The 26,780-nt window shown below is 42.3% G+C and overlaps 1 long non-coding RNA gene across 5 annotated transcripts in view; it reads left to right on the top strand.

Moving 5' to 3' along the window:
* The window catches only part of LOC123583573, a 38,161-nt gene continuing 11,381 nt past the window's right edge, over positions 1-26,780 (top strand). The window contains exons 1-3 of one of the 5 annotated variants that reach the window (XR_006704958.1): positions 13-1,521; positions 23,434-23,522; positions 24,158-24,256. This is a non-coding gene — a long non-coding RNA (uncharacterized LOC123583573). Of the gene's footprint in view, positions 1,522-14,911; positions 17,130-23,433; positions 23,523-24,157; positions 24,257-26,780 lie in introns of those variants that run through there. The other 4 variants (XR_006704955.1, XR_006704954.1, XR_006704956.1 and 1 more) reach the window with 4 other exon arrangements.

Genomic DNA, 26,780 nt, shown 5'->3' with positions numbered 1-26,780 from the left:
TCCTAGCCGGGAGCAGGCGCCTGAGAGTCACAATTTTTAGTGGGTTGTGGTACCCTCGGCCTTATCACCCTTACACTGGATGGAATTTTCTCAAATACATTCTTCTCCCTGCCGTCTAGGGTCGGCTTAGTTTGAAGTCTGTTTACTTGTTCGGGGTGGGGTGGGGGAAGGAGGTGATTTCAGCCGGGTCTGTGGATGGGACCGAGACAAATAGAGGCTTGGCTGCTTCTCTCCATCCATCACGCTCTGGCCGGGAGAGTGTAGTAACTTCAGGAAGCAGCCGTGGAACGCAAGCTGAAGCTTTTTTGATAGGGAAACGTGTGCGCGCTGGGCGCAGCTAAAGACCCCAGCCTGGGGACATTCTCCAGCCCACATCTCGAAGAGCCTCTGCGACGCCTGTCGTCATCTACTCCTGAAGTAGACCTCCCCTCGGTCTCCAGCATCTCTGGCCCAGGTTCTGGCCCGGAGAAATCAGCCTTCTGGGAATGTCCCTGGCCCTGAATGCTGGAAGAGCCGGAAGCTTCCCCACGTAGGGGGGCAGCGCAGTTCGCCCCAAGATCCCAGAGAAGCTGAGCGCCCCCGCCTATGCACCCCACCCACCCCTAAACCCTGACGGGTGAGGAGAGTGGGGGAGATCTTGCAGACAGCATCCCGCATACTTCCTCTCCCCCACCCCACCCTGCCAAGTAAACGTGGGGACTTTCTCGAGAGCCCTGGAGAGGGGCTCTAGTGGCTTGGGGCCTGAAACCCCAGGCTTGGCTTGTTTGATGTTTAGCATCCCAAAGCGGCACACCACCCCCTCCCCAGCCTGGGAACTTGGAGCTGTGGGTCGGAGAGGGAGGAAAGCAGCCCTCTCTGTCAGCCAGGCTGGGGACTGGACTGGGTTCTGGGAAGGCGACAAGAGCCGGCCAGAGATGCTCTGAGCAGGGGAGAAGGGAGACCCGGCTGCCGCACCCCCCCCCCAACAGAGACACTTGTGGGTACAGCTGGAGTTGTCAAGGCCTGGAGGTGGGTGGGGGCAGGGAATGCTCAGCAGCCGGGCAGGGGCTCTGGGATAGGGGCTGGCCCTGAGGGAGGTAGCTTGGGGCCCTCGAGTGAAATCTGACTCAGGCCCGAGGCGACCGCGCGAGAAACGGTCGGGGCACTTACTCCTGGAGGCGGAGGAGGCCCCGCGCGCTCCAGTCCAAGGGCCTCGCAGGAGGCAGGTCTCCTTCCCGCTGTTTAGGACTTGGCCTTACAAAAGGGAAGACTTGCTCGGGAGCCTTCCGAGGATTTTAAATCCTCCTGGGTCAGGGGCAGGCCTGGGGCTGGCATCAAGGTCTCGGGTTTTGAGACCCCAGGGAGGAATTCTCATACTGAGGCCACACACTTCTCCGAGCGCGCTCGCCGGCGTATGCGCGTCGGTGAGGGGCTATCTCCAGGCGCGAGTGCACAAAAGGTAGCGCGAGTCTCTTCTCAGGCGACTGGAGATAAGAGGAAATGAGAGCGGGGTTTTCTGACTTCCAACTCATTAGGGACCAGGTAAGGTCAATGCTTTCTCTATTATGTCTTTATCTTAAAAGCGGGTCAATTTAAGATAAGGGAAAAAAAATCCAGGATCTGTGTGAACCGTACTGATAAAGACTGACCCCTTTCCAGAACTAAAAGCAAGCCAGGCAGACATTCATTTTCTATAAACAAGAGAGTTGTGAGAAGCTGCCTTGAATTCTGATCGAATGTCTCCAGTCTCTCTAGACATGGCTCACCCCCTCCCCCAATTATTAGAGCTGGGAGCAGAGTGCGGGAGGATATTATTTGTGGAGAACTAGAAAGCCTGTTGGGAAATGTGAATCTGAGATGATATGGCTCTTAGGCATGGTTTGCTGGCTTGTTTGCTTCAAATGTGTCTTTCTTTTAGAATGGAAGGAAAGTGACAGACATGAGTGTTGGGAGGGATGAAGCTGAATGTTTTCTTTGCTTTGCCAGGTTCCTATTAAGAAATGCTGGACACCACCTTCCTCTGACCCTCCCTGACTTCCTGACTGGTGTGTTTGTGGTTGTGTAGTTGGGTCCTTTTCAGCTCAAGGCCCACCCTTTGTGGGGCTCGATTTGGGCTCCCTCCTCCACTAGGAGCACAGAAAATTTTCTTGCGCTGCTTTGGCCAGGAGCTTCTGGAAGGAGTGTCTTATCCCCAGTTGCCCTCTGTGGCGAGTTTGTCCACCCAAGTGGCTGGATGCATTGGGTATGGATAAGAGTAGTGGGAAGAATGTGTTTTATTGAAAGGGAGGCCCAGGGCATGCATGCTCCCTCTTCCCACGTAGTTGTGTTTCTCAACTTGATGGTTCTCAAAGGAGCAGAGGAGAAGCAGGCTTAGCAACTTGACAGCACAGTTTCTGCCTCATCTGAAGCCACAGCTGAAGTAGCAGGCTGAGTTTCTCTCTGATAGTGACCTAATACCCTACTTGGAGGGCATCTAGGCACGGCCCCAGACTTCTTATTTCATGTTTCCCATTTGATCTCTGCTTCCTAAACATTTATTGTCTTTGTTATGCTGAGTTGTAAATAAGTTTTGGAAAGGATGAGATTTAAATCCATTCTCCTGTTCTATTTATTTTTTTAGTTACTTGCAGGACACTGCAATATAAACTGATTATTATTATTGCTCTACTTGAAATGCAAATAAACAATTTTTTTTAATTGCAAGCAATAGGTCTTGTTAAAGAGGACTCTCCTCCAACATAATATTCACATCTGATTCTGCCAACTCTGTATATAGGTATAAATGGTTGCATAGAGACATCTGTCTTTGTATGCATTATAGAAGTATACACATATGTATACACATATAGAAGTATACACATATGTATCTATCTCATAGATCTATTTTAGAAGATATTAAAATAGAAAAAAACTTAATGTAGGATTCTCTCAGTAGGGCATCTTATGGAACCTGTTAGATGCAAAAAAGTTGAATGCACTCATTGCCTCAATTAAGATTCACATAAAACCGAGTGTCCCTTAAAAAATTATACGAGTAAAGAAAAACTTTCTTCAGTTTTATCCATTTTAAATTGGAATATTAATTTATTTTCATGCAAAATTCTGGAGAATTAATTATGTTTGGGGAAAATATTAAAATTTGTTCTTAAAGAAAATGAACTTGTTGTCTGAGACGCACAGCTGTAGATGAGACTTCTTGAGGCAATCTATTAGAAAAATTATCGTTTGTCACATCTCCATTATCCACTAACAGATATCATTAGTATGAACACTATTGGCCAGCTAACAAAATCAAATGGAAATGTTTCTGCCGCTCCTTTGTAGCAAACTTCCCTCCTACTCTGGTCTTCACAGAGTAGTGGAAATAAGAGGGCAGGTCTGAGCGTAGTCCGGCAGCAAGGAAAAAGACCAACTTTTTCTCCTTCCCTCCATTTCCTACATTTCCAGGAATCCTGTCTTTGCTAGATGAAATTGTCAATAATTGTCAGTAACCACCAGGCTGTTGGTAGAGGGTCAAACATTGCATTTCTAGGGTTTTCAGCAATTGTTGATAATGTCATTTCTACAAAATCAAAGATGTTAGGCAATGAAAAGTGTGCTTGGATACCCTTCCCCAGTCACTATTGTCCTGGAGCCGTTCTGTGGAAAATCGCCCAGGATGGTAGGGCCTCCACCTTGCCTAGCATTTTGCCTCTCAATACTGCTGCTCGAAGGTGTCCAAAGCTCTAGGAAAACAAGGGTTTATTTGGTTCGCGCGCTGCCGATTTACCTGATCTCCTCGGCACACACACAGCTGAGTGCGCGCGCGCGCAGATGTAAACCTGGGAATTACCGTAATGACACGAAGAGGACTGGGAGCCGGCTCCTCCGATCTGGCTGTTCGCTCTGTTCTAACCTAGGAGAACAGGTCAATGGTTTAACGAATCTGGCTATGTTGATGTATACAGCAAATCCGGCATGGTTAGGGTCCCCGCGGGCGCCCCCAGAGCACTGGGTTTCTAAACAGGTTTGGAGCGACAGGCTTTTTCAGAGGAGATTCTGAAGCCAAAGAGGATTAAACCACTCTCCCCGCCTGGCCACTCGACGGTGCCTTGAGGTCTGCAAGGCACTGTTTTCTGGGTGGGGACTAATGGGGGTGGGGGTGGGGTGGGTGCGGAGCTGGGCAGTGACGGCTTCCTCCTCCCCTTCCGAGTGTGCTTCAGAAAGAATTGCAACTCTTTCACCAAAGGCATGCACAGAGCATACATCCCCATCCCGAGCCAGGGCAGACACAAGTTGTAGCCAGTTCATTACTACTCACTAACCTGCACTATGAACTGAAATGTTGATTACCGTTTCCTGGCAGGACTGCTGAGACTGAGGCCTGGGTGTAGTAAACTTTGGAAGTACCGCAGCATATCATTATATACAATTCACATAGCAGGGAGAGTTCAGTTATCTATGTGCACTTCACGTTGGCTTCGTACTGAAATCCAATGGGAGAATCTTTGGAAATATTCCACAAAAAGTCAACCCATAGCCATAATCTAGCCCTGGATGGGTTAAAGAGAACATCTTTGAGATCTATGGTAGCATACACGGAGCTTCAGGCATCCCTAATAGTTGATATTAACTTTCCGGTATGAACTGTTTTCTAACAACTGTATGCCATACCAACCCTAAATTGGTTACTGAAAATTCTCGACAGAGCTAAATACTTAGGTTCTGTGGAAGCTGGAGGGTTGTGTGTGTGTGTGTGTGTGTGTGTGTGTGTGTGGTTCTGCACAGAAGAGAAAAGAGGAAAGGAGAGGGGACTGGAAAGGAGGGGAAGGGAGAAGAGAGGAACACTGCCTGGTGACAGTGTGTGGAGTTCTGCTGGTGTTTTTGACAGCTGAGTCATACTGGTCTTTGGGTCCAAGGGTTGGGGCAGATGGATGAGTGTGTACTGTATGTGATTTTTAGGGGGTGATGCTGGTGGGCAGGGCAGGGGGGCCTGCTGAAAGGCAATGTGTGTCCCACCTCTTGGCTGGAGTGTAACACAATGGGAACGTAATTACCTAGCTGAAACAAGCTCAAAAGGCAAAAAGTTGCAAAATAGATCGGCCTCCCTGAGAAGAAGGGGAGCCAGTTCCAGAGGTCTGCAGCCATCATCCTTTTTTTTTTTCCAATACATTTTCAACAAGAGGATCTAAGGAGTGATTCCGATTCAATACACATAATCAGTTTGCAAGTCTTATTTCCATTTGAAAACAGGGCCATTTGCAATCATAAGAGCCGGACACGCTGAAAGATACAGAGCGCTTTCTGAGCAGATGATGGGTGACAGAATCTACAGGCAAGCACTAAATATTTTCTTCTAGCCTCAGGCCGTATGCATCAGGCTTTAGTCCCGGTGTATTTGAAATCGAATATTCCTGTTGTATGTATAATTTAATTGCTTAGAAAATTGAGACTCCATGGTTGGAGGGGGGAAAGAAACAGCAGGAAAGGTGAGAGAGAAACTATGTTTGTGCTTCCTCTCGTTGCTGATTGATAGTCATTTATTTAGTGAAGAGTAGACGGGCAAAAGATTTGATGTGAAATTCAAACTTGTTTTTAAAGGAAGGGCCGCCAGAAGAGGTTGCTCGGGGCTAAAATTTCGCGCGTTGGAGTCGTGAAGCCCTGCCGGGGTGTTCCGGGGACCAGCAGGATGTCTGCGGGGCCCGGGCGCAGAGCTGTGACCGAAGCCCTACGGGCGGCTCCGCGGCCTCCCAGTTGCACCGCCAAAGACCTAAGGGCCCCTAGCGGCCCCGCGGTTTCAAATTTGTTGTCAGGCGACCCAGCTGCAAATGTGGACACTTAAAATCTCCGGCTATTTTACGGTCTTTCGTCGTAAAAAGTTTCGGTTTCTAGAACCCAGCGTAACAGCTGTCGGCGACCGCCCCCCTCCTGCCCGCGGCCTCTGCACTCCCCACCCCCTCGGCCTCCCGCTCTAACCCCAGTCCTAGGCGTCACCCCGCCCACCCGAGGTCTCCCCTCCCACGCGCAGCCTGCGGCCACGCGCTCTCTTCCCACCCAACCTCTCGAGCCCCCCATCCCCACCCCCCACCCTCGGCAAGGCTAGCAGGTGACTCTCCAGCCCGTTTTCAGTTCACGCTGGGAACAGCCTATACTCTGAGCTGTCTGCCGACAGGCTCCTAACCCCTTCTGGAGACCACACTAAGAAGTCTGGTGTAAGGATAAGTAGAAATTTCCCGTGAAGTTTGACCCCAGAATATACAGATAATTAGTTCACTGGGTCACGATGATGATCAAAACCCTAACCTGAAGGGATTTTTTTTTTTTTAACGATCTGAAAACACAATCTTTATTTGGATAAACAAAATCAAACAAAGCCAGCGAACTGCTGCTGTTTCCCTAACGAGTTTTCCTACGGAAAAGAGAGATTCCGCCTCTGCCTAGATACGCACATCTAACGAACTTTCTGGCAGGCAGAAACCCAGTCTAATAATAGTATGTGCTTAATGCCGATTCTATTTTTATTTCAAAAGGGAATAATTTATTAACCTCCTCAAGTTAGTGCCTCTTAGGCAGCGGTTGTGTTTTTAAACGTCCTTGCAAAGCATTTTCACCTCTGAGAAGATCTCAGGAGAACCAATCGATGGGGGGTAGGGGGTGGGGACGATCTGCACAGCTTCCGCCGGCTTGCTCAATCTAATGCAAAACTCTTCCTAAAAGCCCCGATGTTCTCTTTAACAGATGTCAGTTACAGAGACCATAAAGATCTAAAGTCACCCTTCACACACACGCACACACCCCAGCTGTAAACTCACTATTTTTTTTTTTTTTTTCCGCTCTCTAGAATTCATTCTGTGGTTAAGCGGAGTGAGTGGTCCTGAGGCATTAATCCATCCTGGGTGGAGGTGGGAAGGTCAGGCCTCCCACAATAGGGAGCCTTCAGGCTCCCTATTTCTGCAGACGGGGAACACAGAACTCCTAAAACTGACAGGAGGTGAGGGTGAGACTGGGACCAGTGGGACCCAACCTGCTAGGGTAAAGGGGAGCTAGCTCACCCAAATGAGGACATGACCTGGCTTAGTCTTGGCTGGGTAGGCAGAGGGGGTGCACAGGGATGTGTCCCAGAGCAGCAGAGAGCTAGAGCAGGTTCCCAGGGCAGGAAGTCCCAGCCACCTGACAGCTCCACAGAGATATGGTGACTGAGTGGCCATTTCTAGGAGTGGTGGCTGATGTGTGGTGACTTCTTCCCACTCTCCAGGATCTCCCTGAAGACCAAAACCACACAGGCTGGGGATTGCTGGTCCACGTCTTCAGGAGCAATCCCAATCGGGGAGAAGAAACCTCAGTCTGCCTTCTTCAGGGAGCCCCCTCCCTATCTCCCAAGGCAGATGTGGGACACCATTAGGAGCCAAAGATCACCTGCGGGAGCATCATATTCTTGTATTTATAGCCTGATGTGACTCCTTCATCTACTTTTTATTTGTTACTTCATCCCACTCATTTTCCATTTCTTCATTTCAACGCCTATGTTTTACTTGCTTGCTTGTCCAATTCCAGCCTCACAGCTGCAGTCATACTTCCAAGGCAATTCGGTATCATTTTCCTAATCATGTCGGCGCTAAAGGAAAAACAAAGTGGATGCGCTCTATATAGAATGAAAGCCAGTAAAGCCCATATGGGAGGCCAGTGGTAGTGGTGGTGTGGAGAGGTGTTGCTGAAAGGACCAGTGAGCCACCAAGGTCAGCCTATCAGAGGACTAGTGAGAAAAAAGTGACAGAAGCAAAGAGAAGCAGCAGTGCAGAGAAATTCAATTAATGTCAGTAGATGCGAAGTAAGGAATACAGCCCCGACCTAACACATATGCCTGGCCTGGACAGGCATAGAAAGGGATGAGGAGGAAGCAGATGTGTATATGGTCATCTGTCTCTAAACTGAGAGGCAAATCTAGCAACCTCTTACTTTCCTCCTGCTAGACATTAAGAATAGAAACTTTCTGCCGGAGCAAATTAAAGGGCTAGGGAACTGAGGGGCCAGGAACTGTTGTTCGCCTCCAAACTCCAGCCTGGCCATTTGGGATCTACACTTTGGGGAAGGAAAAAATTCAGCGGAGCCTGGGGGCAGAGGGCGAAGTCCCTGGGAGAAGAAATAGTGGCTCCTGGAAACTTCCGGGAAAAACAGACAAAAATCCTTTCTTTCGAACAAGTGCCCCACCCCTCCTCCCTGCAGTTGGAGAGGGGCCTTAAGAGAAAGGGGAGACTCTAGGTCTTTTCCGACCCTGGCTGTTGGACAGCGCCCTCTTTTGTCCCCGCCAGCGCGGCCTCGAAGGAGGTACCACGTGGAGGGAGCCCCAGCTGCCTGGGAAAATGGCAGGGCGATTCCACTGGGACTCAGAGCCGAACCCGCCCCCCCCCCCCCCCCCCAGCTCTCATCTTCGGGCCCCGTACAGCTTCCCATGACAGAAGGCGGGTCCTGAGAAGGCGCCCGGTTCCCCGCTACCCAGTCGGGCCCCATCCTCCTGCGGACGCGCAGCGGGCGGGGCCACGGCTGCCCCGGAGATCCCTCCGCGGATCCGGAATCGCTCCCCCCGCCCGCTCCCCGGGAGGGTCAGGCTCCGCGGGGCGTTCCCAGCCTCTGGGTCCCGCGGCTGCGGCACGGCAGGAGACCAGGCTTGCCCTGTCGCCGGGCCTCTGCTCTGCGGGGAGAAGGGAATCTCCCCTACCCCCCAAAAACCCACACACAACCTTCCAGGGCCGGTCATTTCCCTCCACCGCCCCCTTCCCTTGCCCAGCCACTTTGGGGTTTCTCCAAGGGGCCTGGAGCCCCAGGGCCCTTGCTTTCTTGAGAGTTTCACACGCTCTGTGATATATTTTAGCTGCAACGTATTAACCCATTTACTACCCCGGCATGACACAGGTGTTGATTTGGACTTCATTTGGGTGGTGACCGCAGAAGGGCACATCTGAGAAGCTTCTCAACTTGTGAAGCACAGGCCGAGGGTGAGGTCCGGGAGAGGGACCCGGAGCGAATGCCGGCCGGTCGGGGAGGGAGGGCGGCGGTCCAGACTTCCTGCGGTCGGCGCCCACCGCTCCGCCCCAGCTGCAAGAGGCCTCGCGCAGCTCCAGTGCCCGCCCGGCGGTGGCTCCGCTAACGGGGCTTTTCTCAGCAAAGGGTGCTGCAGCGCGACGTCAGCCCCGCCGGGTCCAGAAGCCCGGATCCTCCTTCTTGGACCCGCGCAATCGCCTCTCTTTCCCCTTTATATTCTTCGGTAATTTCGGAGGCAAAGATTTCAACTTTGGGGGAATTTGTTTCATCTCTCCTAAATTCAGAAACGGAGTCTTCAAAAGTCTTAATGTGTGTGTTTACTTTTTTCTAGCGTTGAAATGAATGCGAAGCCACGGATCGAATCCCGTCACTCATTTGGGGTTAGCTTCTCCCGATATTTCACACGGAAAACAAAACTGGGTCCCTCTTATTTGTACTTGTCCTTAACCTTTGCAGCAACTGCTGTAGATGAGGCTCTGTCCATTCTCTAATAGATTTTACTAGGGGCTGGTGACAGAGAACTGATTTCTTTTCTATTAGGGTTTAGCACATCTTTGTTGAAGGCCTGTAGAATGACCAGGGATTAGATTTGCATCTCTTAGGCGCCCTGTGTGGTCTTTGTGTGAAGCTTGTAACTGTTAAAAATGACTTGTTAGGAAGCGTGTGGGCTCTCATCGCTCTCCTTTTGACAGAATGATTGTGAAATTCAGATTGGCCCTGTAGGATTTAGCCCGCAGATTCCACCTGAACCCTAAGCAATTAGACCCTAATCTCACTGCAATCATATTTGAGTTAGGATTTGTTGCACTTTGTTTACTTCAATTAAAAGCAGAGGAATATTTTTTTTTTTTTTTCAGCCTTTAAAGTGAAATCTCCAGGCGCAAAACCTCAGGACTTCTCAGAAACGGTTTTGGTGGTGATGGGGATTTCTTTCCTTTAAGGTTTCCTCCTACTCCTCCCGCCCGCCCCTCCCCCATTTAAATAACTCTCTCTCTCTCTCTCTCTCTCTCTTTTTTCCCCTTTCCCTGTTACTCGCTAATGTCTGGAGCATCTATCTTCTTAAGGGTTGAATTCAGGTCGCCTGGGAAGAAATGCGTCGAGATGACTCCCAGCTGCTAGGGGCGCCCAAGCTCCGGGAGTCCCCAAGTCCCCGACAGAGCGCCTACGTCCCGCTCCAGCGCGGAGGTTTCCCACTCTCGCTGGCCACGCGGCGTGCGTTGGCTCCGGGCAGTGGGCGCCCGTCCAGCGTCTGGCTTCCTGCGGCTGATTCTCTTCTAAGGCACCTGTCGCCCGCCCCGCCGCAGGGCGACTGCCGAGACCCGGTCAGCTGGACCACGGCGTCCGTCCCGGAGCTGCCCTTAGGATTCAGTGTGGCCTCCACGTGGGCTTGGCTTCCGCCCTGCGGCCTGCTGCGCGCACAGTCCGCCCCAGGAGGTTGGGGGAGGTGGTCTCACCTCTGCGGGGTCGTCTTCTGCTCGGTTGACGGACCGGCCGGAGTTGGGCCTCGAGCGGCCTGGCTCCGGCGGTCCTACGGGCCCTGAGCGCCCGGGGCCGGCCTCTAGCCTCTCCTCGCCAGGCCCCAGCGGCCTAGAGCGCCGGCCTCTGTGCGCCGCCGTCTGACCGGCTGCGGAGGGTCAGTGGCCCAGGTCGTCAGGATCTCGGCAATTCTCAGGGCATTTAACCCCGATGCAATTCCTAAGGGTCGCCTGCGGTTACTAACTGTCAAGTCAGGTCACCTTAGTAGTATTGCTTGATCTGTGGTGAGTTTATCGCCTTCATTTATCTCGTGCGACTTTGTTACTTTTATTTTCTCGGAGGATCTCATTGGGGAGACACATAATGACAATGACCCTTGGTCATCGTTTGTCCATTTTGACTCATGACCACTTATTGGGTCCTAGTGACTTTTGATTTGGTTCCCTAAAATACTGCTTTGCCTTTATGAGTTAATACTGAGGTGAGAGCCAACATAAGCTGTAAACTAGAGAAATATTCTGGCACGGGAGGACCTCAATGCCATTTATTTGAGGGTGAAGGGAAGATGCCACTTTTAAAACTTCCTAATAAACTTTTTAGTAGCAAGTGTTCTCATTGTCACTCATGTCAGAGAAAAAAAAAATTTTTAATGTTTTTTATATTTGATTCCATAAGAACGAAGGAAAGCCAGCCTACAACTTCACTCTGCCTGCATAGCTAAAACATTTTAAGTGAGGACAACGTACTCTGCCGCCGCTTAGGTACTATATAAATGTGAGCAGGGCAAACTAATTTAAGCAAATGATGCTCTCTTCCAATATTTTCTGGGGTGGAGTCTGCTTTAAACAGGCTCATCTTTTGGGATAATTCTAATAGCTATTCTTAACTTTATTGAGAATTCGTAAGGGCTTAAGGGAATAAGGGAGATTCTGTCTTGCCAGTGGATTGGGGGGAGGTGGGAATGTGGTCTTGGAGTAGGAAAGAAGGGGAAGCAAGACTGTGATAGTCTCTTTAAGATCTACCAAAAGAAGTCTTGATCTATTGATTGAAGATCCCTGCTTTAAATCAACCCTGTGTGCAGTTTAGTACAGTTTTTCATTTGTGAATAGGAACTGTATCAAAACCCTAGTGTGACCATGACAATTGGGTAATCACACACAAGGCATCTTTACTAATGGAGAGATTCTGTAAATATGTTTCTAGTGAATACACAGATAACAGTCACAGTGGAAGGGTCAGGTGCCACAAATCATAGATTACTCTGCCAAGGGTTGCCAGCCATCTGAGGCTTGGAAGGACATTAACTGCCTTTGCATTCTCAGAATACTCCCCTCAGTTCGTGATTTCACTTACTTGACCCTACTTCTGTTATTAAAAAGCTGGCAGGCACAATCAAGGGCGAGCAGGTTGGCTACCTACCCTTCTGGCAGCTTGCCAGTATTCCCATTTAGCTGCCAGCAGACAAGGAGAGGAGTGAATCAGTCGTAATCCTACAGTAGCATCTAGAAGGTATCAGGAAAACTTTAGTGGCAGCGGGAGGGTCCACCAATCAGCCCTGTTTCTAAATTCTCCACTTCATATCTGTAATAAATCCCTCTGGGGGAATTCAGTACTGGGAAAGGTGGGGAGGGGAATGGATACAGGAGCTCTCAAGCAGTTTCCTTGAAAAGTAAGCTGTAAGTGCATTACTTGATAGTCCCAATTTTGAAAACGGACATAAATAGAAATAGGATTCTTGTTACTAACAAGAGCAAAAACCAGGAAAAGTGTCCCTTATCAGTAGGTGGGGAGGGGGAATCAAGAGCTTTTAATAAAATTTGTAAGATTATCCCTTTTTGTCAATAGAACAAACTTCTGCCTTTTCATGTTTGCCTTAATAGAGAAATTATTGCTAACTTAATAAGATTTAGACATTCAACTTTCAGAAATTATATAAATCTAATATTATATAAAAGTAGTTTTTTATTCCTATCTCTAATTGAAACAAGCAGGTATTTGGCACACAGGGTCATTGTAAAAGCAAAATCTCTCTCTTTCTAATATTAGCACTTTTCCTTGAGGATATAAAATCTAGGAGTCTAACACAAAAGAATCTATGGGTGAAACAAGACTTTCTGGGTCCCCTTTGTTGGCAGGATAGGCTCTTTTCTCATACTTTTAAATTGGAAGTAGCTTTGCGGTCTAGATTAACTATCATGATTGAGATAAAGCCATAACTTTTACTCGTAGGTACCATGAAAAAGTAAGTAGACTGACTTCATCAGTGAGGTTTTCTCCAGGGGATTTGCTTGTGGGAGAGGCCTTGTTGCACTTTTTGAACAGAAAGGTACGATTCACTGAAGTATGAGTGTTCATAAAGGCTAGCAAAATGTATTTTTTGAAGAATATTATATTTTCTAATATGTCAGGAGGTTTCTAGATGTGAGATATAAAAAAACTAATTTAACTTTTTCTCCCAAAATTATACTATCATTACATTAGTGTATTCTTAAAGAATGGAGATGGACATTACTCATCTACATTACCAAAGGGGGGAAAAATTTAAAAACCAGGTGGCAGATATGTGCCTTATAATTTAAACAATAGTGAGTGATGAACAATCTTCCAAGTTCATTGAAGCAGGAATGGGAGAGAATATCTATGAAAGTGAATAAAAAAGGATCTTGTACAAATATGCCTAACCCTCCATTTTATTAGCTTATAATGCAAATTATTATTTGCTCTTGCTACTAAGAGCCATTTTAATGTATTGGATTCATTTCAGACCCTCAAGAAAACCAAAGCCTATGTCCTTTTACAAGTTTGTGAAGAACTTTCAAATGGCCACATCCAATTTGAAGACAGATATATTTTTTCTTGCTTATTAAGTTATAAAGTTGGAATTTATGCTAATGAGCATTTTCCATCTTGACTAATATTTTCTGCCAAAGAAGTTTTTCTTTTAAAAGAACAGATAGCAAGTGAACAGAAGGAAATTCCAAGTCTCTGTGATTTGATAGTGGTCACCATTTCACATTCTTAAGTTTAGAGCTGTAAACAACCATATTCTTTTTTTTCTTTGTGTATCTGTGGGTTAGTCAGTATCTTGTATAGCGCCTTGCACACGATAGTTGTTTGATAAGTTTGCTGAACAAATGAATTCATGAAACACTTTCACTATTTACCGTGTAATCTTTTCTGATGTGAAAAACATAAAGGTAAAGGAGTCTTAACATTTTTATTTATGTGAATAAAAAATTGTTAAAATTCTCGATGGGTTTGACTTAAAATGACAGAAAAGCAGCCCATTCTATGCTAGTTAGCAAGAGAAGAATCTCTTAACATTTCCCTGCCTATTGAAATGAAAACTGTTTGAGGTAATACTGTAATGTTTAAAACAAACAAAAACCCCCAAAGCTTAGATGTAACACAAAATGAACCTTAAAAATTAATGACATGGAAAGTACTTTGAGTTAATCTCTTTTTACATTCCAGATTTAAACTTTCTATGGCATACTTATCTTTCTTGAGACCTTTAAAATTCTAAAGTGTAGCCATCTTCTGAAGTGGTGAAGGGAACAGAAGGTTACAAATCCTATCATTCTTTTGGGAGTGGGAGTGGGAACTGGCCAGTATGGTCTTATCTACTAGAAAAGAATATAAGAACTAATGTTGACTGTTAATGATAATGCCACATAGGGCTGCTCTACGGAATGGCCAAGAGGAATCTATTATGCAAGAGCGATGGCTACTATTGCTGTGTTCCCAACTTCTATTCCTTAGTGAGCACCTCTCACATTTGATTAGGGACTATAGCTTTGGGGCACAATGGAACCAGTGGAGTGAAGGCAGGAGGAATCAAAAGATTGGAAGTAGCTTCAGAGTTGGGATGCACTATGCCTTGTGTTGGCCCAAACAACTCCTAGAATCTCTCTTCATTGATTTGGGGCCTGGTTCAAGATTACATACCTGTTAAGAAAAGACTATACTGGCAGATTCTTTTCCATTTTGAATGTGAGACCTTTCATCAATGAGTATGAGGATATTATTTCAAGTGGAAATGAGTGCTTATATAGCAAGGATGTCCCTGGCTTCAGCTGAGTAGGCTCCCTAGGCGGTATTTGCACCTCAGCAGCATTTGCTCAGAAAAATTAAGAAGACTGGAAGGGGGGCGCCTGGGTGGCTCAGTCGGTTAAGCGTCCGACTTCAGCTCAGGTCACGATTTCAGCTCAGGTCACGATCTCACGGTCCGTGAGTTCGAGCCCTGCGTCAGGCTCTGGGCTGATGGCTCAGAGCCTGGAGCCCGCTTCCGATTCTGTGTCTCCCTCTCTCTCTGCCCCTCCCCAGTTCATGCTCTGTCTCTCTCTGTCCCAAAAATAAATAAACGTTAAAGTGACTCTCTAATTTAAAAAAAAAAAAAAAAAAAAAAAAAGAAGACTGGAAGGAGTCAAACAGCAACAGAACCCTAAATAAGTTAAATCTCAAATTTAAATTCCATTTACTTAAGATCAAACATCCTCTTTTAAAGCACTCGGCACGAAGATACAGATATGTTTATATATTAAATGCAGTTTAAATATGCATTTACACTCTTAGTGGGTTACAGCTAATCCTTCAACTTTTGTTTCTAACAAGAAATGGATTCCTAAAAGGAAATGTTCTTTACCAGTGTCTGGAACAATGATGACCCATTGCTCTCCCAAAAATTCTCTGTTTTATTCACATGTAGATAGGACTTGGTATTTTATCACCAAGTTCATAACAAAGTCAACTCACTATAGTGGAAGAGTATTTATAAAATTATACTTTTTTGATAGAAACCAAAAACAGAGGTTGATATAATATCCTGTTGTCAGTGCATATCCAGCTTAGACATTATACAGAAGAACTAGGCAGTATTGCCCTAAGACATAAGTATTTTATGATATGGCCTATTTATTGATTTATTTATTCAGTCAGTAAAGATTCACTTACATCAGGCAAAGTTCTACGCATGCAGAAAAAGATATGTCTCTAACCCCAAAGACACTGTGTTTGGAGAGACAAGCATGAAAATAGACAATCATAGTTCAATGCAATGAGTGGAGTAATCTGAAGTCTGTGCAACATGCAGTGGGATCCAGAGGGAAGAAGCATCTATATTTGGCAGAAGGAGAAAAGGTAACACTTGAATTCAATCCTGAAGGAGAAACAAAGTTTTATCAGGTATTCCGGGTAGAGGAAAAAGGATGTGCAAAGGCCCAGAGGCAGTGAAAAGCACGTTCTGTTCAGGGAATCATACCTGGATTGCATTGCTGGAGGAGAAACTGTGAGGAGAGTGTTGGGAGTAAAACTGAAGGGGTGCTATGGGCAAAACATTTTGAAGACCCTTGAATGCCAGGCTAAGAAGTGTAGGTTTATCTTGCAGCAGATGGAAAGGCACTGAAAAAATTCAAACATAATCAGATGTGCATTTTAGAAAGACCATGCAGTCAGCAGATTAGAGACTGGATTAAAAGGGGACAAATTAGTGACAATGGGACTATTTGGTGGTTGTTTTTACCTGCCCGCTTGGTGTAAGAGTGCTAAAGAGAACTACCTTTTATTAAATAGGTACAAATCCTTAAACCCTGGCAAAAAGGAAGGCATAAAGATATTTTCCAAGAGGCATCTTTTTAAGGAAAATGACTGCTCCCACTGAGTAAATATTGCAAATTAATTTTGTATGTCCTGTGCATTGCTCATTGTTTTACTTTACTGTAGGACTGACATCCACCTGAGCTGACATTTCTGTCACTGCATTGAAAGGCTGTGTAGTGTTGTAGAAAGTGTGCTACCACAGGTCAAGACACTTGCCTCTAATTGAGCTTTATATCTTAGTCTTTGTAAGACCTTGGGGAAGTCATTTTACCTCTTTGGGCTTCATTTTCCTCAGTTGTAAAGCTGAGGGGCACAGTGTAAATTATTTGAAATGCCACTTTATTTTTATCGTTACATGATTTGCAACTTTGCACTTGTTAATCTCTCCTAACGTTTCTTTCTTACCTTGTCTTTATGTTTTCTCACAATTTTAAGAGGGACAGAAGTATTTGGAGGATAATCCCAGGACATTCTGTTTTTATTGCACTATACTTAATGTACTTAGCCTTTTCCTGGAAGTATTAGGATGTTGGCAGCCGTTTTGAAACTAGGCATTTCTAGTTGCATGAGTCACATTTTATCTTCATATGCACAAAAAGAGGACTATTTAATCACTTTCAACATCTATTAGACCAAATTAGTAACTAATTTTTAAGTTATAAGTTTTCCTCTCCAAAATGATTGTTTCTTGGGTCAGAAAATGATATGTTCTTAGAAAGCTAGTGTATGGATAAAGTTGGCACTTAAAATTATAGGAAGTGCACTGCTTCTAGTAATATTCTATTTTAAATTCTGCATTTCCTTGGAAACTTCGTGTTATTTAATGCTCTTTTTTTTCACTTAAGAGGCTGTTTACATTGGTAATATATCTTCTAGAGCTCTGGGAGTTCATAGGGTTTGTACCTACAAAACAGCACAGCACTGTTACTGTGCTTCAGAGACATGCAGGGGTCCCAGGGCAAATCAAAATGTTTTTAAATGTATGACATGTGTGAAGTTGATGAAAATTCATGACTTCTCTCTGTCAGGGCTGCTTAAGCTTAAATCATCAGAGAAAGGTGAGTGCAAAGAATTTTATTTAATACTTTTAATTCTGAAATCCTTTCCATCCCTTGCTTGTGGTCCTGTGTTTCAGTTCTGTTCTATTTAGTAGTCTGCTAACAAAAATGTTTAAAATTAAAAATTAGTCGCATGCTCTAAACTGCTTTTCAGATTTGCCTTCTTAAACTATCACTCAGATGTATAACTTTTAAAGGGGGATTGAAATGTGGTTTGAGAATGTAATCACGTACTATAGAACATGCAAAATACATGTGAAAGACCACACGAGTGCTGTTAATTTAACTGATTATACTTCATGCTTTAGAAATGTTTTCAAATTTATCTTTTAAACTTGAAAAGAAAATATTCCATGAAAATGTTAAGAGATAAAAAAAAAAAAAGCCAAAATGCTGTGGATATTGAGATCAGCTGTTTTTAACTAAAAATCCATTCAAAGCAAAATAAAAGGCATTGTGTAGTGTGGGCTGGCTAAAACTGAGAACACAAGAGCATTGCAGTTAATTAGAAGCAATCAACAGGATGCTTTGCAACATTTCTCACATCAGCGCACCATCTGATCGCTATAATAAAAATTTCCCACAGTCTTGATGCAAAAAGGAGTAGAAATAAATATTTGAGTCATTAAAATATATAATGTATTTCAATCGCTCTTACCAATAATTATTTTTACTTAGTTATTATTGTTAGGAAAATAAGATCTTGAAAATCCCCAAAGGTTGTTCTATTTGTGTTAATCTTACCTTTTTGTTTTAATTTTGTATGCATTTGAATATGAGAAAAATACCAATTTTTGAAAATAAAATTTAGGGCATGAATTTGAGTTGTTATATGATTTATGTGTGGTTAGTACTTGTAAAAGATAACTGGGCTTTTCCTGGACCATTGGGCCATATATTATGAATTATTATTATATTACAAATAAGTAAGTACTATATTATAGCTATTTTCATATTAACACAATATTGAACTAAGTTAACTATATTAACAGCTGTATCATAGAAGTCTTAAAAGAATGTATAATATTTAACGCTATTACTTTTCTACAATTTGTTCAATGCTTGATTCTACTCAGAAGTTTTACTTTAGTTTCATTTGTTCGACATCAGAAATTATTTTACTAGGGCAAAAATATTGCTTTTGTCATATTTTTATGAAGTTCATAATCTGTTCATTATAAGTAACATTTGTTTTTTTCTTTCCGCCCACTGCATCCTTTTTTTTTTTTTTCCATTTTGGTGTGTGTGTGTGTGTGTGTGTGTGTGTGTGTGTGCCTGTGTCTGTGTGACAGATTCTTTGTTATGTTGTCTTCTCACATTAAAGGTAGAGTTCGCTCTGGGCCACTGAGGTGCTTCAAAACACATAAACACGTAAAATGGTTTGTTAAAAATGTTTAGCATGAATCAGAACTATATACATTTTGGCAATAGTTTTACAACATTTTTTCCCTCAAAAAAGCTTATTTGTGATGTCCAGGAGGCGCCCTTTTTAGAGGCAAAAATAGCTGTGAAACCAGTGCTATTAATAAGAGAATTGTCTTCCAAAAAAGTCTACGATTTGTTCTCCTGTATTTATAAAGTACAACTCGCTGATGAGAGGAATTTTCTCTTCAGACTATAGTCATCTCTTGCTGAAAGAAAACATGCTTTAGAAGAAAATACATTTGGTTTGTTTTAACTATTTTTGTTTATTGTTTGTTTTGTTTTGGTCTGTATGTTTTCTCCTCTCACATCACACAAGATTTTTTTTTCTCTCCCTGTTCCCCAAAAAAGCTTTTTGCTAAGCACGTTCTTTCTAGAGCACTCATTACATTTTTCTGTAGAATAAAAAAAAATAGTTTCAAAGAACTATCTTCTCTTTGGCACCAAACTATTTTTTTGTACTCTTCTTTGTACAGATTTGATCTACTTCATTGCAGGAGGGTGTCTCTTAGCTAGGTTCTCGTTAGGGAATTTACTCTTTCTGCTGCTTTATAGAGACAAATAGCTTTGATGATAAATACTTTAGAATACACATCTTACAAGTTCAGGAAAAGGCTATGTTAGGATGTCAATATTTTTCTTCTGACTAAAGAGCCTATTAAATGCACAGTACTATTTGTGCTTAAAATTTTAAACTCTGGTATTTTTGCTCATCAAGATTGGAGCATTAGCTATAAACGTTCACTGCTCCAATGAAAAGCAGTTCAGTAACGAACAGCCTGAAATTGGCTCTGTTGCATTTAGTTTGGTTTATAGGAATTGGAATAATAATGCTCTAAAAATGCATATTAAAATACCTGCTTATCTCTAACATCATTATTTCTTAAAGCAAACAATTTAGACAGAAAAGTCATTTGATAAAAATAATTGATTTCGACAAAATAATACTCACATTCTTCTGCCAGATAATGATTTAGCAGCTACTCTTACTTCAGTGGTACTTCATTAGACACAATTCTCATTCATCTGAAAGCCTTACAAAAAAATCCACATTTTTAATTCTTTAAAAATTACCTTATTTTTAAAGAAATGAACAAATATAGGAAAAGAGAATAAAATCCCTAACAGAATTTACTTGCTGTTATTCAGTTCTTTAAAAAATTTCTTAAGAGACAGAAATGTCATATGCTTAGTTTCAGGACAAAGGCACCTTTTTAAATGAAGGGCTTAAAGAAAATCGATGAAGAAGTTTGCTTAATAGAAAGCGGGCTAACTAAGCTTTTGGTTGTAAAAATTGTCTATATTACAAAACAAGAACATAACTAATGTTTAGTGAACTTTAGAACTAATATAAGGCTAGTCTTTAATAAAAAGTATCTTAAAAAAAAAACAATTCTGAGCAACTTCTGGAATTCACTTTGGGTAGCATGTCCAGGGGGTACATTGTTTTACTCTTTTTCTATGGTAGAGCCGATTTAACTTGGGAGTTAAGAAAACTTATGTAACTTCAGAATGTTTCCAGCTAGTGGTTTTATGTAGGACTAGTATTATGCAGTTAAAAACAAAAACAAAAACCTTATAGTCATACAATGTTAATTAACTCATTTAGCAATGTAGGTTGTTATTATTATGATTATTCTTTTGCTTGAAAAATGACCACGCTATGTAGATCAGGAATCAAAATAATTCAGGTTCTTAGCAATGTTATAAAGTGTTCTTTTTAATAGTTTAGCAATTAATTAAAAGTCTCTTGCATGTGATTCATTAATATTCATTTTTATATTTTGAGACTTAAATATATTTAAATTTTCCTGATCATTAAATGCTTTTAGCTGCATATTGTGTTTAAGTAAGAAAAAAAAATCTATTGTAAACGGGCTGAATTCATTTAAGGAGTGTTTACATTTATATTTCTTTTTAATAAACAAAGTTGTTACATTTAATACAACGTAATTTTGCTAAAGTTGCAAGCATTTTGCTAAAATGTTTTATTTGGTAATGAAAACAATTTCATAAATATTAATAAATCTTCACTTTCTTTACTACTTTCTATCAATTTTTGATTCCTTTTAAAATACAAACATATTATTTATTTTTAATGGAATGAATAAATATATTTAGGATTCAAATTTCCTGTAATGAAACAGAGTTTAAAATCTTCAACAGGATAGTAAACTATTTACTTGGCTTCACTCTGTCTGTCTTCTATATGATTCGACAGAACTAAGTAGTGAAAACTAACCAAAACCAGAAATCAACTGAGAGAATATTCAAGAAAGAAAAAGGAAGAGTTGCAGGAAATGATATTTTCCCATCAGTGGATAGGCATGCATATATTAAAGACATAAAAGGCAGCAAGGGGAGAAACAAAAGCTGTATACTGGGGATTCTGCAAGTCTGAATTAACTAAATGGAAAAAAAATGAAATCATTCTGCTTAAACTTGTTCACTAATAAAAGGAGAATTGCTTTTGTTAAATATGCTTGGTGTGATTATCAAGCAAAAATTTTTTTTCTCCCAGACATCTATGAATAAAACATGCGTTTGAGCATTAGGTAAACAAACAATAAATGGATGAGTTCAGTTGCAACATAATAACATTTTATTTAGAAAACATATATAATCATATTTGTATTGGCAATCCAAATTTAATGACTTCTTTCAGTAAAATTAAAGTGCCTCACAAATAACATCTTATGCATAAGGATTGCTTATTCTTTGCCCAATTTTTCCTATTTTTTCAAAGAAACAGATTTTTAAGGTCTCTGCTGAACCATACATAAACCAGAGGAAGCACGATTTCTCAGAAAAATAAAATTTCTTTTGAGTCATCTTAATTTTATGTTACAGATCTTGTAAAAAAATTTTAAAATATATTTCTGGGACTGAGGGAGAAAATGTTCTCAAGGCTGCTATAGCTTGAGCTGATTTGAACAAGGCTCTGTATGCAGCTGAACCAGTCTTTGGCTTATTAGCCATTTCATTAACACAACATCTTCTGTAAACTATGAATGAGAATAAACCATTTACAATAAGGAAAGCAAACAACAGAATGAATTTCCTCTGTTGGTGTTTTATAAGACTGTTAAACAGAAAATGGAGGGAAGAACTCTCTTTAGACGATATCACTTAATTAAGTAAAGCATCCTAATCAGAGTCCCCTCCAATTGTAATGACTGTAGGGAGTCAAGTACATTTCTGTCTATATTAGAGTATCTAACTGCAATGATTTATTGATATTTATTTTAGAAGTACAACACAAAAGCAATAAAAGAGAAGAAGCAGGGAGAGAGGGAACATGCCATTGCTTACTGCAGGTACAATCAGAGCACTTCAGCAAAATTCCTGATTTTTTTGTGGGGGGGGGTTTACTTTCTAAAATCAGAGCACACCTTTAGATGAGAATGGTCCTTTCCTGCATTTGACTTTTCCAAATATTCGCTGTGACGTTTCTTTGTCCATTGGGTGAACCATTGATTCACTTTCTTCACTGCAAGAATCACTGCAAATGAGAGGATGAGCACCTGCTGTTTTCTGCAGTGACATTACTAGATGCATTCTACACTGATTTGAGTCTTAAAGTACAGCTTCTTTGTATGGGAGAGAGATTTGAGGAACGAGAGTAAATATACTGTATAGGCAGACAGACATTGGCCGCCCTCCAAGCTGCACACAGCATAAACCTGTTTATCTGCCACATTTCACAAACCTCAAAAACATGTGAATAAATCAGGCGAGCAACTGGATAAGTGATTCACACTAGGGAATCTAACCAATATTCTGATGAGAGGGTACTATAATGCTAAGACATTGGGGCAAATAGACTTGTAGAAACTGCACATAATAAAATTGATTAGTGGTTCAAAGGAGAAAATATTCTACACCAAAATGAATCTGAAGAGGTATCCCAACTCTGTGAACTTCTGTTGGATATTTATGTCCAAGTTATCTGGAGAGTGGGTTCAAAAAAATACTGTCACCCATATTATTCCAATAATTGGGGCCAATGTGCATTTGGACTTCAAGTTAGTTATCAAAATACTTTATTTCTGGATACCTGGATCTAAATATCGGAGGCTAGTGCCTTGAAAGCCCCTAATTACACCAACACATATATTTGAAATTAAATTACCAAACACGCTTTGAACCTATTCACTTTGTGAAAGCAAACTTTTCTTAGAAAGTTACATCCTTATAATTGAAGATGAATTGCTTGGTAATAAGTGAATTAGGCAAGCAAAGGCATAATTATTGCTACATGACTACTTTTTCTCTTACTTTCTGTTATTTCTAATTCATCTGCTGATCTTTTTAATGGTTATTGCGCCTCAGCATTTAGTTGTAAAATGGAAGTTCTCAAAGGTTTGGGGGCTAACCTCAAAAGTATGCTTTGGTCCTGAAGATCCCTTAAGATTGTTTATGAATTTCATGTTTGGATTATTTCCCTAAACTAGACCTGGTTATAGTCACAGCAAGATGAATTATCCATTTGCTTGTTATGTCTATTAGCTTCCAGTAGAGACCTACCATCTTACTACCAAGAAAATGTAGTTTTCTCTACATTTGCAAACACAAAATACTATTCCAGAGCGAAGAGGAATCAAATAAGGCATTCCATGACTTTGTTTCCTACACTGCAGAATAAAAAGGCAAATTGCTAAAACTTTTTGGCCCTGAAAAACCTTATTAGATTAGTAACCTAAGACATCATCATCTTAGCAACAGGAAGCCATGGAAAAGGTAGGTGGCCCGGAAATTTTGGCTGGTTCAAGATTCTTGGTTAAAGACTTGCCTCCAAAGAGCCTGTTTGAATCTATTGACAATTGTATCTACCATTTTTTTTTTCCTTGACGTTTTCTCATCTTCTTGCTTCTTGTCTCAGGTTGTTTCTTCAGGATCAGGCACAGAGACTGACTGAATGGCTCCAATGATCAGGATTTGAAAACCTAATATCAGAATCTGCTGTTTTGTGTAAGTTGGCCCTAAGCAGTCTCTTCTTTAGCAATAGGACACTTACACAATATGGGGGCATCTTCTTCACTTCTCCCTGACCTTGTAAAATATGACACAAACTTGTGGGCAGTCAAGAATGATATTAAAATTGTTGGCAATTTCGGGGTGCCTGGTGACTAGTTGATTGAGTGTCCTACTTTGGCTCAGGTCATGATGTCACAGTTTGTGGGTTCAAGCCCTGCATCAGGCTCTGTGCTGACAGCTCAGAGCCTGGAGCCTGCTTTGAATTCTGTGTCTCCCTCTGTCTCTGCACCTCTCCCACTCACACTCTGTCTCTTTTTCTCTCAAAAATAAATGTTTAAAAAAATTATTGGCAATCTCATCAGTCTGAAGGCTAAACACATTGATTTTTATAATCCCAGAAAATTTTACCTAGTTTTCTAAATGTGTTGAATTTTTAATTTATGTCCACAAAGCTAAAGCTGGTTCTGTGAACCTCAATTAAAGTCAATCACAACCACAAAGAACTCTTTGGAAGAGTTTTCTTTTTCTTTTCTCTTATTTTTTCTTTTCTTTTGTGGTTTTATGGTTTTATTAACACAAATACAACATGCACATAAGTTGTCTGTCTATTCATTTTCTTCACTGCACAGCCTGGCATTGGGATTGGTGACTCTGATGGCCAGCTCAGCTGCTCTTTCCACAATGGCTTTGCCGTTCTTGGAGGAGCCATTGTGAGCAATCTGTGCACAGTAAGATATTATTGCACATCAGCAGCTCTTCAAGCTCCTTGATGTTGTGGACTAGGAACTTCCGGAAGCCACTGGCAGCTTGTGCTTTGCTTTCTTGTTGCTCCCATAACCAACGGTGGGCATCAGGATCTGGTCCGTGAATCTTCTGAGAACTCCATATTGTCAATGCCTCTGGGTTTCCACCAGTTGCACTTAATTTTGACTTATCTATGGTCTGACTGTTTCCAGAAGAACTTCTTGGTCCTCTTTTTAACCATCTTGGGCTTCACAGGAGGTCTGAGGGCGGCCATGATCCCGAGTAGGAGACGGCTGCCACTTCCATGGGCAGGTCGAAGAAGGGCTGGAGGATTTTTAAAGTAGTGGCTTTTCTAAGTAAGAAATGATCACTAAATCTTGTGTAATCTGTACACCATGGGAACCTAAGAATTAATAGGTTTAATCATATTTTGTAATCAATATTTGTAATCATATTTGTAATCAATACAGACAGCATATAGAATTTTTAAAAAATTGTTTCTTGCTTCCTAGCCTCCCACAATCCCATTCTTTAGCAGTAGCCACTAATAATAATTTCTCATATTTTAAAAAAAGTCCATCCATTTATTCTGAGAGAGAGAGAGGGAGAGGGGCAGAGAGAGAAAGAGAATCTCAAGCAGACTCTGCACCACCGATGTTGGGCTTGAACCCAAAAACTGTGAGACCATGGCCTGAGCTGAATTCAGGAGTCAGAAGCTTAACCGACTGATCCACCCAGGTACCCCAAGTTTCTCATATATTTTAAGAGGCTTTACATTTTTTTCCCTTTCTTAATTAATTAATCTCTACACCCAATGTGGGGCTTGAACTCACAACCCTGAGGTCAGGAATCACATGCTTTACCAACTGAACCAGCCAGGCACCCCAATTAATAGACTTTTACATTCATATGCAAGCATGTGTTATTTTAAGTCACAAATAAATCATATAATATATCTACTCTTCTGAATTTGCTTTTATTTGATTAGCAGTGTTTTTGGCTATCATTCCATTCCCTACATAGAAGTCTATTTCATTTTTCTAGCAGCTGCACAGGATACCAAACAATATGCTATCATGGATACAACCATTCCCATATTGATGGACACTGAAGTTATTTTTTTGTCTTTCTGTTTTTTCAAATAATACTTTAGCAAACATGTGCACATTTTTGTGTTTTTGTAAGTGTATTCATAGAATTAATTGCCTGAAGTGAAATTGCTATATAAAAACACACATTCACAAGTTTTGAATGCTGTTGCCACCTTATTGGTACAACCAAAACATTGCACCAGTTTACTTTTCACTGAAAGTTTTTGAGAGGCAGGGATTTTGGAAACAGGCTTAGCTGAGTTCTGTGTGTTACGTATCTGCCTGCCATTCCATCTCTTCAAACCTGATTAAACACAGTTGGGGGGCAGCAGGGATGGTTAGCGATGACCTAGTGCAGAGAGAGTGCCCCTATGACTTAGGAGCTGGGAGAGCAGTGATGGCTGGGGAGGGACAGCACCGGGGCGGGGAGGGAAAGAGCTGGGAAGTATGGCTGCCCATCAGTTTAGGAAAAGTCTGAGTTTTCACCAAGTCTCTTCGCTAGCAGCTTTCCAGACAAGTGAGGGGGCTGCAGAGCAGAATTAAGAGCCATTCACATAGACTGTCATAAAAATGGAGAAGAAGGTGAATTAGAACCATGTTACACAGACACACTCACACACACACACACACACACACTTCTCTGCTCGGATTCCAATCCAGGTGTGCATTCACCTTTACACCCTGTCTTGGTCCGGGTTGCTAGGAAGGACTGTTCTCTGACATTCCTGGCTGATCTTCACCAGGCAGGAGTCCTCCAGGCTCCCTCTCTATTTTACCATTAAGCTTCTCTGCATGTGGATAACCCAGAAAACACACATGACATTGTCCTAGTTCCTGGATCTGAAGAGACATCCTCATCCTTGAAACTTCTACTCCTTATTCAATATTTTCATTTGGCCTGGCATTTTATAAGTCCCATTTTCATCCTTAAAATAGAAACTTAGAAGTGCCTCTTCATCTATACCCTAGATGTCAGCCTTTTAAATTGAGGGGTTACTTTAATGTTCTCAAGGTTATAGTTACACTAGGAAGTTTATTTTGTATTCAACATTAGCATGCTAGGTAGTATGGTAGGGGCTGTGGATGCAAAGATGAATGAGACACGGTTCTGCCTTCTAGAAGCTCATAAAATAATGAGGAGATAGCACAAACTAAAACACACACCACTCTTTGATAAATGTTAAAACAGAGGTATTTTTTTAAATTTTTTAATGTTTATTCATTTTTGAGAGAGAGAGAGAGACAGACAGAGTGTGACTGGGGGAAGGGCAGAGAGAGAGGGAGACACAGAATCTGAAGCAGGCTCCAGGGTCCAAGCTGTCAGCACAGAGCCTGATGCGGGGCTTGAACTCACAAACCATGAAATCATGGCCTGAGCTGAAGTCAGATGCTCAACCAAGGCACGCAGGTGCCCCAA

This window comes from Leopardus geoffroyi, chromosome B3 (genome assembly GCF_018350155.1).
Source record: "Leopardus geoffroyi isolate Oge1 chromosome B3, O.geoffroyi_Oge1_pat1.0, whole genome shotgun sequence".
NCBI lineage: Eukaryota > Metazoa > Chordata > Mammalia > Carnivora > Felidae > Leopardus > Leopardus geoffroyi.
This window is presented reverse-complemented; position numbering and strand designations above follow the sequence as displayed.